Source organism: Ruditapes philippinarum, unplaced genomic scaffold (genome assembly GCF_026571515.1).
Source record: "Ruditapes philippinarum isolate M1 unplaced genomic scaffold, ASM2657151v2 ctg24096_1_1_1_1, whole genome shotgun sequence".
NCBI classification, from domain to species: Eukaryota; Metazoa; Mollusca; class Bivalvia; order Venerida; family Veneridae; genus Ruditapes; species Ruditapes philippinarum.
The window spans coordinates 1-8,689 of NW_026859960.1; the positions used below are offsets into that span (position 1 = coordinate 1).

The 8,689-nt window shown below is 31.4% G+C and overlaps 1 long non-coding RNA gene across 1 annotated transcript; it reads left to right on the forward strand.

Moving 5' to 3' along the window:
- Positions 1-7,709, forward strand: LOC132758434 (uncharacterized). Its single transcript, XR_009629573.1, has 3 exons — positions 1-28; positions 4,147-4,290; positions 6,877-7,709. It is a non-coding gene; the product is annotated as an uncharacterized LOC132758434 (long non-coding RNA).
- The last annotated feature ends 980 nt before the right edge of the window (positions 7,710-8,689 follow it).

Sequence of the window (8,689 nt, forward strand, 5' to 3'; positions counted from 1 at the left end):
AAATTTGGACTTCCTTATTGCACCTACGGTATTTCACCTATTTATATTTACATGTATAATCGCAACACATACTAATATTTTCAGAAACAAATACAGTTTTATTTATTTTCTCTAAATAGAAAACTCTTACTTAGAAAGGTACAAGACCTAATAATTATCAGCATCTTTTATTAAATTTTAGAGTGAAATCCCTTTGAAATTTGTCATACTTCATGTTGTCGTGAGCATAACTCAAAATATATTAAACATTTAAATTTGAAACTTCATAAATAAATACACATTGTTTTTATTTAGAAAAGGTGAATTACTTTTATTAATGTACAGAAGAACCAATGGGCTGTCTATCTGATACTATGTTTTACTTGTTATGTATGCTACATATTACATGTATTTAATTTATATCTGACCAGTTGGTATTTCCAATATAATCATTGTTCTATTTTAAGAACATTAACTACATGCATGTCAACAATAAGTTTCTTACCTGTTGTAGAAAATTATAGATTATGATTCATGCATTATATTTAGATAGAAACTTCCGGAATGTTCTTTATTGTTGAAGTTGCTAGATTATGATTACTGTAGAACATCATAGACTTTTCTGGAATTTTCTAAGTTAATATAATTATATAAAGTGACATTTTTCATTACTTTTACCTTTTAAGTCATCAGTTATCTTTTAAGTCATCAGTTACCTTTTAAGTCATCAGTGATATTTTAAGTCATCAGTTACCTTTTAAGTCATCAATATATTTGGAGTAGTATTCAACTTGGATATTAATTGATTTATTGGAGCTTGGATTTTAAAATAGAATAAATTATTCTTGTGGATTTTATTGTGGGAATTTTTTCTTAAGTGTTCTTGGATTTAGCCTGGATTTAACTGTGCTATTCAAAAAGGGATCATTCCAGGATCAGACTAGACATTTGAATTTTACATTTTTATTTGGACTTCAGGTATTTGTACACATAATTTGTTATTTAGTTTTTCTTTAATATTTATTCTGTAATAAATTTGTTATATTGTTACAAGTTTGTTGCTGGCTTTTCTTTCTCGTTACGCCTGGCTCGTAACAGAAATTGGGGGTTCGTCCGGGATTGAATTTTTTTTTTGGCTACATTATTGAAAATTATAACCGTTTATTTTACATATTATTATTACCGTATTTACTCATCTGAGTTGATATCATAGTTGTTCTATCAAGTGTGTTTTTCAATTCTGATTTTTTTTTTAAAAAACACCACATTTAAGTTTAAAACCAGCAGCAAGCAGTCATGTCTTTTGATTTAGAAACGTTTGTAGCTGAACCTTCCCAGGGGGTATTAGATTTGGCTAAGAAAACTGATTTGCTTGATCTTGCAAAACAAGTATAATTTATCAGAAATTAAATCTGTCATGCGTAAACAAGAAATTAAAAATCTTCTGATTCGTTATTTTGTGGATGAAGATATTTTTGGAGAAGATGCACTTTCTCAGATTGTTGAAACACACCCAGAAATAAAGATAAAAGAGCTTGAACTTCAATTTAAATTTGAACTAGAGAAAATGCAGTTAGAAAAAGAAAGGGAAGAAAGACAGTTAGAAAAAGAAAGGGCAGAAAGACAGTTAGAAAAAGAAAGGGAAGAAAGACAGTAAGAAAAAGAAAGGGCAGAAAGACTGTTAAAAAAAGAAAGGGAAGAAAAAGAAAGGGAAAAAAGGCAGTTGGAAAAAGAAAGGGAAAGATAATTTGATCCCTGATGCACTTTCACGTGTCTAAAACTGTTATTTTCAGTATTTTAAATTTAACATCTATATGATATGATTGATTATTTTTACTTCGTTGTTTGCTATTGTTTATAATACACACATATATATGATTTTATGTATAAAATTGTTTAACATTTCTCCTACGTTATTTGTAAGTTACATTGTTTGGATTTATGTAAAAGAAATATTCATTTCATTCATATTTCTTTTTCTTGAAGAGGGGAAGTGTTATGTATGCAACATATTACATGTATATAATTTATATCTGACCAGTTGGTATTTCCAATATTATCATTGTTCTATTTTTAGAACATTAACTACATGCATGTCAACAAGAAGTTTCTTACCTGTTGTAGAAAATTCTAGATTATGATTCATGCATTATATTTAGATAGAAACTTCCGGAATGTTCTTTATTGTTGAAGTTGCTAGATTATGATTACTGTAGAACATAATAGACTTTTCTGGAATTTTCTTAGTTAATATATATAAAGTGACATTTTTCATTACTTTTACCTTTTAAGTCATCAGTTATCTTTTAAGTCATCAGTTACCTTTTAAGTCATCAGTGATATTTTAAGTCATCAGTTACCTTTTAAGTCATCAATATATTTGGAGTATTATTCAACTTGGATATTAATTGATTTGTTGAAGCTTCGATTTTAAAATAGATTTGATTATTCTTGTGGGTTTTATTGTGGGAATTTATTCTAAAGTGTTCTTGGATTTAACTTGGATTTAACTGTGCTATTCAAAAAGGGATCATTCCAGGATCAGACTAGACATTTGAATTTTACATTTTTATTTGGACTTCAGGTATTTGTACACATAATTTGTTAATTAGTTTTTCTTTAATAATTTTTCTGTAATAAATTTGTTATATTGTTACAAGTTTGTTGCTGGCGTTTCTTTCTCGTTACGCCTGGCTCGTAACATACTCAATAAAACAATATTGTCGAATGATGTTAGACATATGAAACAGACCGCACTGCAATTCTTTGAATTATTTTCCAAAATAGCGTTGTTTTTGTAATTTTCAGAACGAGATATATTCGCACATTATAAAAATATAGTTGACTAAAGGGCTTATTTCAAGATTTAATCTGATAACTATTCATTTTTCTTATAGAAAAGTACACAAAGTAATGCATGGATCAACTAATCGTTTTGGATTGAAACATTAATATTATATGTAAATTTAGAATCGAAGTGAAGAAGCCTGTTCATAAGTGAAAACTATTTATCGCGACTTAGTGTTTTTGTTTTTGCTTATAAATTTAAACATGTTTCACCCCTATTCCATGTCAGCCCAAAAACCTAGCTTTCGGAGTTTTATCCTTTTGTACGTTTACATTTTTTAAGTGAATGTCATGTGAGGGAATTTAAGCTAGACCTGTGGCAGATTTAAATTATTTTGTGGAAACATCTATTTTTGATCTTATCTTCAAACATCATAGTTGAATCTCAAAAGCTGTACAACACTAGTATTATTTCAAATTAGCAAATTACATGTCAGGTTCATTGATTTGTGTTTTTTTTAAGCTCACCTGTCACAAAATGACAAGATTGGCTTTTGTGATTGCTTTTCATCTGGCGTCCGCCCTGTCTGTAAACTTTTACTTAAAACGACATCCTCTAATAAACTGCTGAGCCAATTTCATCCTTACGTCATAGAAATGTTAAATTGGTGTTCACCCTTCAAAATTGATTAAAGAATTTAATTCTATGTGAAACTCTGGTTGCCATGGTAACCGAAAAATCTTTAAAAATCTTTTTTTAAAAACCCACAAAGAGCTAGAGCTTAGATATTTAAAATGAAAATATTTTAATGGGGACTACCAAGTTTGTTCAATTAAAAGCGTTCGAAATAAAATTGGCCCCGCCCCGGGGGTCAATGATTTTCCTTATATATGTATAGGTTTAACAAAAAAAACTTAAACAAAAAACCTAAGAGCTAGAACTTAGATATTTAGCATGAAACATTTTCTAGTGAGTGTCTAGCAAGTTTTTTTTTCAAACAAAAGCTCTGTGGTCTAAACTGGTTCAGCCCCGGATGGTTATTGATTTTCTTTAGATGTATGTATTAAAAACTAATCTTTTTACACATGCACAATTTCAGACACAAATATGAACTTTGTGATAGCAGTTTAAGATGTTGATTTTATATCTGCTTTTGTTTATAGTTTACAATGTTACTTGTTCCTTTTCATGGAGAGTTTTTAAAATACAGGTGAGCGATTCCAGTGCAATTATGACCCTCTTGTTTTTTTGTTTTGTTGCTGTTTTGTTGTTGCCATTGTTTTTTTATTCAGGTACAATTCTGGCTAGATACTTTGTATTTAGCATGTGTTGATTTGTTTTTAATTATTTAAGTTAATTAATTGTTGTTTATCTCTAAGATTACAATGCAAGCCTATTTGGTGAGCTTTTCCATTGTGAAAGAGACGACAAAATCATACCAGAATCGATGATTTGTATTTATGCCCTAGATGCCAGCGGTTACCTGACTGGATGTAGGTCTGGAGACCATTTACAAAATTGTGGTAACGAATATATTTATCAGATTAATAGTTATCATAATTATGTTCTCAATTGTATAAAAAAAACAAGATATTTTGTGCCCGGTCCGTTTCCTCTTTATTTATCCAACTTATATAAAAGTAAGTTTTTTTCACTGTTAGCGGAATAGGCCCTCCCGTTTTATTTAGGAAGAAGTAGCATTGTATTTTTTGCGCGACATGATTTAAGTTTAATTTAGGGCATGTTAAAGAATTTTGCTTGGGACGGGGTAAATGCATGTCAATGGTGCTTTTAAATGTCCTCTGCCTTTAAAGGGAAAAACGCCATGTTCATGTACAGCAGGTTTGCCCGAACTGTTAAGTTTAGTTGTGGTGCCAACAGCTGAAATATAGCCGAAGACGAGGCAATATTAAGAATATTCTCATGTAGCTGGGTAGAACCCCTAGCCGGCATCTGACGACCCAAAGTGAAAGTGCATAAACTTATGACCAGGAATACAATTGAGAATTGCATATTGTACACATTTTCTAACATCTATAGCAATTCTTTCGAGTTGAATTTCTCGGATGGATATTTGAGATGTGCATACCCAAAGGCACATAATAAAATACAATGATCGGTCTTCCTGATATATCATATCATGTCTTAATTGGTGTATTAAATTAAAGTGTAATGTACACTTTTGAAAATACGACAGTTCCATTTAGATACATATCTACTGTACCGTTGGCCTAGTGGTAAATGCGTCCGCCTTCGAATCGGGAGGTAGAAGGTTCGAGCCCCACGGGGAGCGTCAATTGAAGGTGGGACTCGTCCCGAAATGACCGCTTCGTGAGTCGCAAGGTAGTTAAAATGAATGGTTACCGTTTTCTATCCGCCTGGCGCCTGGCATAGTGTTAGAAGTTGGGAAGTATGTGGTATGCAATAAAAAGGTGTCTCATTAATCAGAAATGGCTGGCCCTTACAGTAGGGGTGACACTATAATAAACATGACCTTTACTTTTAATATGTATCTTGTACATTGTAGTGTTTCTTTCAATTTCAAAAAAAAATTCAATTCTATAATTACAAAACTCCAAAAAGTCTATTCAAGTAAAAGCATTTTAACCTCGCCCAAGTATCTTTTTAATTCTTGTTATTGGCGCTTTTGTTTGCTTTTGTTCTGTATACAAACAATTTTAATGAAGCTTTCTTTTGCTATAAAGCGTAAATTTAAAATTATTGTCAAAGGTATTAAGAATAGATTGGTAGTTTAGTTTCGTACTTTTTGTAAGAGATACGTTTACAATTGGCATTGCGCGTCAAATTTCGATTTTACAAACTTTGGCTCTATTTAAGATATAAAATATCATCAGAGGTTTTATTAATTATGAATATTATGTGTGATACTTTTTCACAAAATGATTAAATCATGCACTCATTAACACTGCATTGTTATTACAACAGATGACTTCGCACAGAAAATAGTTTGGCTTAATGTTTGCTTTTTTGTTAATATATTAACCCACTGGTCATTAAAAAAGAAGAAAAAAGGCAACAGATTTAAAAATATGCATCATTACAAACTACGTATTTATAAAAAAATAAATGAATAAAAAACAATACTTGTAATGGCGCCATAGGTTTTCCCTGACTTACACTTATTACACAATTTTATTTAAAATTTAGATTGAACAAACACCAGTCTTACTCTTTAGTTATACAACGTAACTGTTAATTTCTCCTATAATTTTCTTAGTTTTAAAAACAGTGCCGTGTGTTTAAAAAATCTGGAAACAAAGTGATCCCTCGGAAGCATTAATCGTAACAAAATTACAAAAGTTAAAAAATATGACTATAATAACCTTATGCACATAAAAAGAAAACGTCTGATTCCCCATGAAAATCAATCGGCGTAGTAATGAAGACAAAATTCTTCTTGTCCTTAAAACCTTGATAAATATTAAGATTCTCATTGCAATAATAAAATGTATTTTACCTCTCAAGAATCTTTCTTAAATGTATTTAAAACAATATTTTGATAATGAACTTGGAGCAAAATATAAAAAAATGCTAAGAACTAATATCTTGAGAACTATCGAAAATAACTTGAGTTGAAACCAAAAAGAAAATGTAAGTAATTTAGGGTTCATGAGTTTGAAGCTTTAACAGGGCAGCGAAACCAAAAACGTTTTTTTATATCATCAATCGACAGCTTGTCACTTTTGAAACTTATCACATCACCACAATATTTTTATGATAACATGTAATGTAAACGAATGCATTTGGACATGTTTTTTAAAAGTCTTGACAAAATATTCTCTGGGAAAAAATTCTAATTACGCTGAAGTATAGAATTTATTAGAAATGTGCCCTACTTTTTAATGTTATGTTATTAGTGTAAAGCATTGAGGGATATTAAAAATGATCGTGCAATTACAATGTAGTGTAAGTAAATTCCCTTCAATACTAATAGGAAAAAAGAAATAGAATAAGAAATGTTCTTAAGTCAATCACTTCTTTAAAAGTGCTTTGCTTAAAAATAATTGTTTGCATTAAATTGCAACATTTTCATTTTTATTCATGTTTTGTTTGTTTATTTGTTTTTGTTGGTGGGTTTTTTTTTTCAGAAAAATTCATTTGTCCTGAAAATACATTGAAATGTCCTGGAAGTTACTGTATCGAGCAGAGATTTCTATGTGATGGGCATATAGAATGCCCTGGAGGAGAAGACGAACAAGATTGTAGTAAGTGATCAAAATTTATAATAACTAAACTTAACACATATTTTTGCTTTGTGTAGATTGATGTATGTCATCTGTATTCGGCCAAAGAATTTTGTGCATTTAAGCTATGCCTTTGATTGTCCATCCGCCACAAAACAATTTCGAGTCCCCTCTGAAACGTTAAGTGTAAATGGAAAATGATACTTGGAAGAAATGTTTAGCACAATCAGATAATGTGCTAGCTATGAATTTCATATTCTCTTTTCGTATCTTTTGAACCTATGAAATGAAGTTGAAACTATGTTGCAGAAATGTTAATAATAATAACACGACGTGAAGCATTTTAGATTGTTCAGATCAAGTTGAGGTCGTCATTCAAAATATCTGCATATGGGACAATTAAGGGTCACAAGCGGTGGTTATATTGGATTATAGATTCAAAGACATAACATTATATATTGTCTGTTTGTTACACTATATTAATGCAGTTAATTAATCAAGTAAATTGAACTGTCTCATTAACTGCTATAAATGCGTTTTATAACAACGAAGATTAAAATACGCCGAAAAAGAAATACAAATAATTTAGAAAATGTGTATTTTTATTTAAGTCAGGGATTGAAAAAATACAACCGTGTATAACCAGTAAAGCAGAAATGTCGTAAGCACGAGTTACTAAGTCGGGCGCACGAGCAACTTAGTCGTGTCTGCGCGATAGATAAGTATTGTGCACGAGATAATTAAGTGATGCGCACGGCATACTATGTCGTACGACCGAGTAGCTAAGTCTTGTGCACGAGATGATTAAGTGACGCGCAGGAGAAACTATGTCGTACACACGAGTTACTAAGTCGTGCGCACAAGATTAAGTGGTGTGTACGAGTAACAAGTGATGCGCACGAGACAATCAAGTCTTGCGCACGAGATAATTAATCGTACGCACGACATAATTAATCAATCAGATTACACTATTTGAATTGTGTCTTAGTTAACCAGGACAATGATGCTCCTTTTGATGTTCATTTTGACATTGACCTTTGATCTTATTACTTTAAAATCAGTAGTGGTCATCTACTTGCCTTGACCAATATTCTTTCAAAGTAACAATGGCTTGTTTATTCTCAAGTTATTGATTCGACAAGGACTTTACATTATGTGTCTCTGTGGTGTTTACCTTTGACCTAGTGACATCGAGATCAATATGGTTTTAAACTTCCCATTAACTGTCTAAGGATAATATCCCTATCAAGTAACAAGACGTTCAATGTAAAACTGAAGTGCTATTAAATATGACATTAAGTGTTATTGTGACTCTGACTTTTAACCCAATTACATCTAAATCATTAGGCGTCATCTACTGATCAGGCGAAATGTCCATACAATTGTGATAAGAACCATGGCTTATTCCTGCTCAAGTCATTCATCAGACAAGGATTTTACATGAAGAGCCATGTAAACCTTGACCTTTGACCTGATGACCTCGAACATCAAGGGAAATGTCCCTACCAAATAAAATAAACCAGGCCTTCTCAAGTTATGGCATGGACAAGATTAACAGACCGATAGTAAGCACGTCCTGATCAACCCTACCACAGGATCCACACAAAGGGCCATAACCTAGTCAAAATAAATATCTTATTTATGGGCCTCGGATAGTGACATAGAAACATGAACATTTATATATCTCGTGCGCACGAATAAGTAACTCGTGCGCACC